This window comes from Macrobrachium nipponense, chromosome 40 (assembly GCF_015104395.2).
Source record: "Macrobrachium nipponense isolate FS-2020 chromosome 40, ASM1510439v2, whole genome shotgun sequence".
NCBI lineage: Eukaryota > Metazoa > Arthropoda > Malacostraca > Decapoda > Palaemonidae > Macrobrachium > Macrobrachium nipponense.
The window spans coordinates 20,392,747-20,399,093 of NC_061101.1; the positions used below are offsets into that span (position 1 = coordinate 20,392,747).

General features: G+C 38.9%; 2 non-coding genes across 2 annotated transcripts; both read right to left on the reverse strand.

Annotated features, from left to right (window-relative positions):
- Positions 1 to 1,139: 1,139 nt before the first annotated feature.
- Trnat-ugu (transfer RNA threonine (anticodon UGU)) lies at positions 1,140 to 1,211 on the reverse strand. The gene has a single exon. It is a non-coding gene; the product is annotated as a tRNA-Thr (tRNA).
- A 4,799-nt stretch (positions 1,212 to 6,010) lies between these two features.
- Positions 6,011 to 6,082, reverse strand: Trnat-ugu (transfer RNA threonine (anticodon UGU)). Its single transcript has one exon. It is a non-coding gene; the product is annotated as a tRNA-Thr (tRNA).
- Between the last annotated feature and the right edge of the window lie 265 nt (positions 6,083 to 6,347).

Here is a 6,347-nt window from a genome sequence, read left to right on the forward strand (position 1 = left end):
AATCTAGTAAATTGGGAAGGGTTGTCTTTTAGTGGTAGATATCACGAGTGCATCCATCGGCTTTCAGCAAGAAATATCCATATATTTACATGAATAACTTGATCATGAATTATATAAAACGTGATGCTATATATAAATAAAGGTTTTGCCACGGAGGAAAAATTGAATGGCGAGAGAGCCAAGAACTTTCGGTCTAGCACGACCCTTTACTTAGGCCTAATAAAGGGTCGTGCTAGACCGAAAGTTCTTGGCTCTCCCGCCTTTCATGTTTTCCTCCGTGGCAAAACCTTTATTTATATATATGTACATGTATGTTTTTATGTAACCGTACGCATGAGATGCTATAAAAGCATTCAAGATGACCCCACTCAATAGGCCCGCCGTGGCTCCTCCACCTCTGCTGAAAATTAGTGCAACAACGACCGGAAGGGAAGAGTTGAACGAACATTTCCGTTTAAGAAATTACAGAAGAAGACCCGAGACAATACTTTCCAAAAGGCGATGAAGCAATGGTGGAAAATACGAAGAACTGTACAACGCTATAAGGAAGTTAACGGAATTAGAACGTCGTAAATCTTCGCTACTCCTGACGCAGCTGTTTGTTAGAATATTTTGGAAGCATTACACAGAATATGTAAATTTACTTATGCTCGGATAACAGCTCAAGTGTAGATGACTGCAGAAGACAGCAAGTACTTGTAAGTATTTTGCAAAAGGGCGACTCTGTATTTACTGTAATATACCACTGTCAAGGTTTTACGGAATACCCGAAACAATAATTTCCTTGGGTATGAATGAGAAAATATGAATAGTTTTTCTTTTGAAGTGTAATATTTCATATAAGTCTTATTCACGAAATCTCGGTAATTTGTCTGTAATTTAAAGTACGGTGTGCAAATTTGTGTTGTGAAATATATACTTTGAGCTTGTATACTGACCATGGCATTTTACGAGTTAAATATAATGTCTTATTTTGTACTGGTAAACGTTCGTTACTATTCATTTGATCATAGCCTTTACAGCGTTGATTAATGAAACTGTTTTGTTATCTACGTCCATAGGTTTCATGATCATTGTAGGCTTAAGCATTGACGATTATTAAATAAATTAACTCTGGTACATCGTTAAAGAACTAGTTTTGCCCCCTGAGAGAATCGAACTCTCGACCCCTGGTTTACAAGACCAGTGCTCTGCCCCTGAGCTAAGGAGGCTTGAGCATGGGGGAAAATTTGCTTTGTTTTGTTTACACGTTTCTTTGCACGAACCTCTAACGCTGTTGTTTTAGTATAACTTTTTTTGTTTATTAATTTCATACTCCGTTCTTGGCAATGCATTCTTAGGGTTACGTTTCTTTTTTTTTATTTATTATTTTTTTCGTTAAATCGATAAGCACTTGCATTGGTTTCTTTACTCAGCTCTTTGCAGTAAAGATTCAGTCTTGGGAATCCCTGCAAACCAGTGGGTACCTTTTCTGCTACAAATTGCTGAGAAACTTGATACTTCCGAACTTAAACTTTCCATAGGCGTAACAGGAGTCTGTAAATTGAGGGGGGGGGGGGGGGGGGGGGGGGGGGGGGGGGGGTGCGGGGGGGGGGGGGGGGTGAGGCACCTGGGGATCCACTGGGCATGCACAAATTTTAATAACCATTTTGTTAAAATTCATGTGGAAAGATATTAAGGTTGTTTTAAGATTTGTAAGCCTATCAATTTTTGACTCACGTTATTAGGTATATAACTCAAACTTACTCAAATAAAGAAAGAAAATCGATTTATTTCTTCACTTATCTTCGTATAAAAAAAAAACAGCCAAACTACCGGGTTTATAAAACCTTAATGATAATAATAATAATAATAATAATAATAATAATAATAATAATAATAAAATAATAGAAAATTAACCTTAGGTTTTTACTACAAGCTTCAACGGCTATGCCGGGGGGGGGGGGGGGGGGTGTAGTGCCATCAGTGCACCTCATGCGGCGCACTGTAGGCATTATTTAAGTTCTTTGCAGCGTGCTTTCGGCCCCTAACTGCAACCCCTTTCGTTCATTTTACTGTACCTCTTTTAATATTCCACCCTCTTATAACAATTGACTCAGTGCGACTGCGAGGTTTCCCTCAAAGGTCCCAGCGCTTGGCCTTTGGGTTGAATTCTATATTTAATGCAAGTCGTCCTTCAACCTAACCTAACGTAGATCATGACTTGGCCGGGGTTGGCACCCCCCCCCCCCCCCCAACTACCTCCTTATTTACGAAATTTAGGCCGTTTTAGGACTGATTGTAGCCCAGGTCTGCATTCAACCCCAGTCCTGCGATTCTTGCAGAGATTTCAGGTAGATAAAACTCTTCATTGTTTTCATAACGTGTTCTTGCAGCAATAAATAATGCTGTTATTGTATATTGCTTGCAACAAACTGCACGAGGGCCCCTTGAGAACGGTGTTTACCTTGACGGCTCTTTCCCGTAATCTCTCTCTCTCTCTTTTTTTCTTTTTTTTTTAACTACAAACAATGCAGTAGCATTACTCGCCTCGTCAATTGTTTGCCGCCCTTATCAAGTTGGTGCCATTCTTTTGGTGATGGGAAATACAAATGATTTACTTTCGTAAGTGGGCCTGTGTTCTGAGGAGCAATGTTCATATTGCTCTTATTACACTGTCTGTTCTGTGGAATGTGACCTCAGCCAATTTCGACAACTTCAGTACTGTAGCTACGAAATTGAAACGTAATTAGACCATTCTGGGAGAAAATGGAAGAAATGCTCTGTTCAGGCATGTCGACACCAGAGTACATTTTATCGTAGTGGTCGCGTTTTCTCGTTCACTTTAGGAGCTACTTTTACAATAAGTAAAGACATAAGTAAAACACCAGGGTACATTTTATCGTAGTGATCGAGTTTTCTCGTTCACTTTAGGAGGCACTTTTACAATAAATAAAGACAAGTAAAACACCAGGGTACATTTTATCGTAGTGGTCGTGTTTTCTCGTTCACTTTAGGTGGCACTTTTACAATAAGTAAAGGCACAAGTAAAGAATATCTAGGTAAATGCAAAATGGTTTGCTGTAGTTTTTAGCTAGTTTTCCTTGTACAGGAAAGCTTCAAGGACGTTCTCCTCCTGCAGAGTTCACCTGTATTGTGTTGCATTTTACCAATTTTTAAAATTGTACTGCTTTTTCATGAAAATTTATCTTGATTGTTTCAGAACAGCCATTTTGTTTTCTGGTGACAATTCTGCCATATTTGTTGAATGTCCAGACGATACACAATGTGTGTGTGGTGGTTGATTATGGTTAGCATTTCAGGTTTTGTAGGTGTCTCGTTCTTTTTACGAGTTTTGACATACTTCTTCAAAGGCGTTTGCTATTCCCTATACCTCCTTTTTTTTAATTCCTTGGTAGTTCTGGGTGACAGAAAACCATGGCGGCATCTGTTTAAGGCATATATGTGGCTTGGAAGTGCATTATTATAATTTTTCGAAAACAGTGAAAGTGATTTTAGTTAATAACGCATATGTAGAAAGAAAGTGATTACTGCTTGTGATCAGATAGTGAAGGGCTGGGATGTTGCAAGTACTTTCTGTTCTGTGGTACCTGACATTTGAGATATACGTATATATGTATTATCTGGATGATGGCAGTATCCGAAACGAGACGTATTGACTATTGGCCTTTTATGTTATATCATCTGTGAGCTGTTTATCCTGGAAAAGGGCAAGGCAAAGAAATTGGGGAATAATATTTACAGACAAACAGAATGTTTTACTATAAGGGCCAAATTATTAATTTTTCGCGCCAGAATGCAAAACCATCATGTTTACTTAGGAATATCCTTGGCGAATTGTAATCAGGAGAATGGTTTCTTGAAATTACTTTGTTCTCAGGAAGTTGTGAGGTTCCATGTCTTGTATATAAATAGAACACATTAGCAGGCGCTATTTTCTTGTGACTGGTATAGACATGCCATTTTATGTCTTCATGTGTTGTGTGTGTTATTACTTTGCAAGATGCATTGTGTTAATGCCCGTGTTATAGGAACCCTCTGTAATGTGTGGGTTTTACCGGAATTGGTACATATTGGAATGTTTTAATAAACTGATAAGACGTACTTAAATTTACTTTTAATATTTGTTCTTATGATGACTTGTTTGTCTATAGATATCATTATTTAGTACTTGTTCTTTGCCGAGCACTTTCTTTCAAATGAATTATCGGCTTTTTAATTTGTATAATATTAGTCAGATTTTTAACCTCTGAAATAAGATTTGACAGTTCGTCAATCGTAATAGGGACTGCAGAGATAGCAAGACAATTCGTCAGTCATATGAGAGACTGCAAGGAGTGCAAGATAATTCATCAGTTATATTAGGGACTGCTGGGAGAGCAAGATAATCTGTCAGTCATAAGGAATGCAAGGAGAGCAAGATAATCCGTCAGTCATAATAAGGAATGAAAGGAGAGCAAGATAATTCTTCAGTCGTAATATGGATGCAAGGAGAACAAGACAATCCATTAATCATAATATGGACTGCAAAGAGAGCAAGATAATTGTCAATCGTAATAGCGTCTGGAAGGAGAGCAAGAAAGCTCGTCAATCATAATGGGAACTACAAGGAGAGCAAGGAAATTCATCAATCATGATAGCAACTGCAAGGAGAGCAAGACAACTCGTCAATCGTCATAGAGACTGCAAGGAGATCAAGACAACTCATCAGTCATAGTAGGGACTGCAAAGAGAGTAAGACAACTTGTCAATCATATGAAGAACTGAAATGAGAGTAAGACGTGTCAGTCATAATACGGACTGAAATGAGAGCAACATACTCGTCAGTCATAGTAGGGATTGTAAGGAGATCAAGACAACTCGTCAATCATCATAGGGATTGTAAGGAGATCAAGACAACTCGTCAGTCATCATAGGGATTGTAAGGAGATCAAGACAACTCGTCAATCATCATAGGGATTGTAAGGAGATCAAGACAACTCGTCAATCATCATAGGGATTGTAAGGAGATCAAGACAACTCGTCAATCAATCATCATGGGGATTGTAAGGAGATCAAGACAACTCGTCAATCAATCATCATAGGGATTGTAAGATCAAGACAACTCATCAATCATTGTAGAGACTGCAAGGCGATCAAGACAACTTGTCAATCATCATAGGGATTGTAAGGAGATCAAGACAACTCTTCAATCATCCATGGGATTGTAAGGAGATCAAGACAAGTCGTCAATCATCCTAGGGATTGTAAAATCAAGACAACTCGTCATTCATCATAGGGATTGTAAGGAGATCAAGACAAGTCGTCAATCATCATAGGGATTGTAAGGAGATCAAGACAAGTCGTCAATCATCATAGGGATTGTAAGGAGATCAAGACAAGTCGTCAATCATCATAGGGATTGTAAGGAGATCAAGACAACTCGTCAATCATCATAGGGATTGTAAGGAGATCAAGACAACTCGTCAGTCATCGTAGGGATTGTAAGGAGATCAAGAACAAGGGTCGTCATCCATCAAGGGATGTAAGGAGATAAGACAACTCAATCTTAGGGATATAAGGAGATCAAGACAACTCGTATATAGGGATTGTAAGGAGATCAAGACGTCGCGTCAACTCGGTTCATCATAAGGGTTATTGACATGTAATGAGATCAAGACGTCGGTCAATCATCAATTAAGATTGTAAGGAGAATCAGACTAAGTCGTCAATCATCATAGGGATTGTAAGGAGATCAAGACAACTTGTCAATCATTGTAGGGGCTGCAATGAGAGTAAGACAACTCTTCATTCATAATCGAGACTGCAAAGAAAGGAAGACAGTTCATCAGTTGCATGACATACTAATACCACCCAGGTGTCATGAAAGTTATTTTGTTTGAGTATGTGTGTATAATTAGACTAGAATCACTTATGTATTTGTTAATCTGAATGCGATTCTTGTGCTAACTTCCGGTTACTCATCTTAGCAATAAGCATAACTAAAGAAATCCTCTGGAGGATATTCCGTTGCCCCCTGAGAGAATCGAACTCTCGACCCCTGGTTTACAAGACCAGTGCTCTGCCCCTGAGCTAAGGAGGCGTGAGAGAAGGTCGCCTCCCCTGATATGTGTATTTTCAGGTGCAGTACCTTTTCTGTTTTCCTCTCCTTTGTATTGAATTTATGGAGTCTTGTTGATTTCCTTTCCGTCATTATCCGATGCTTTGATTTTCCATTGATCAGGCAGACGTTTCAGCAGATCTTTCCCTTCACAATTTTGTTGGGCCTGTATGTTAACGAGGAAGTGATGTGGCCTGGCGTTGTTTTTAAAGAGGATGTCCTTTCCCACCGAGTTCGTAGACGGATT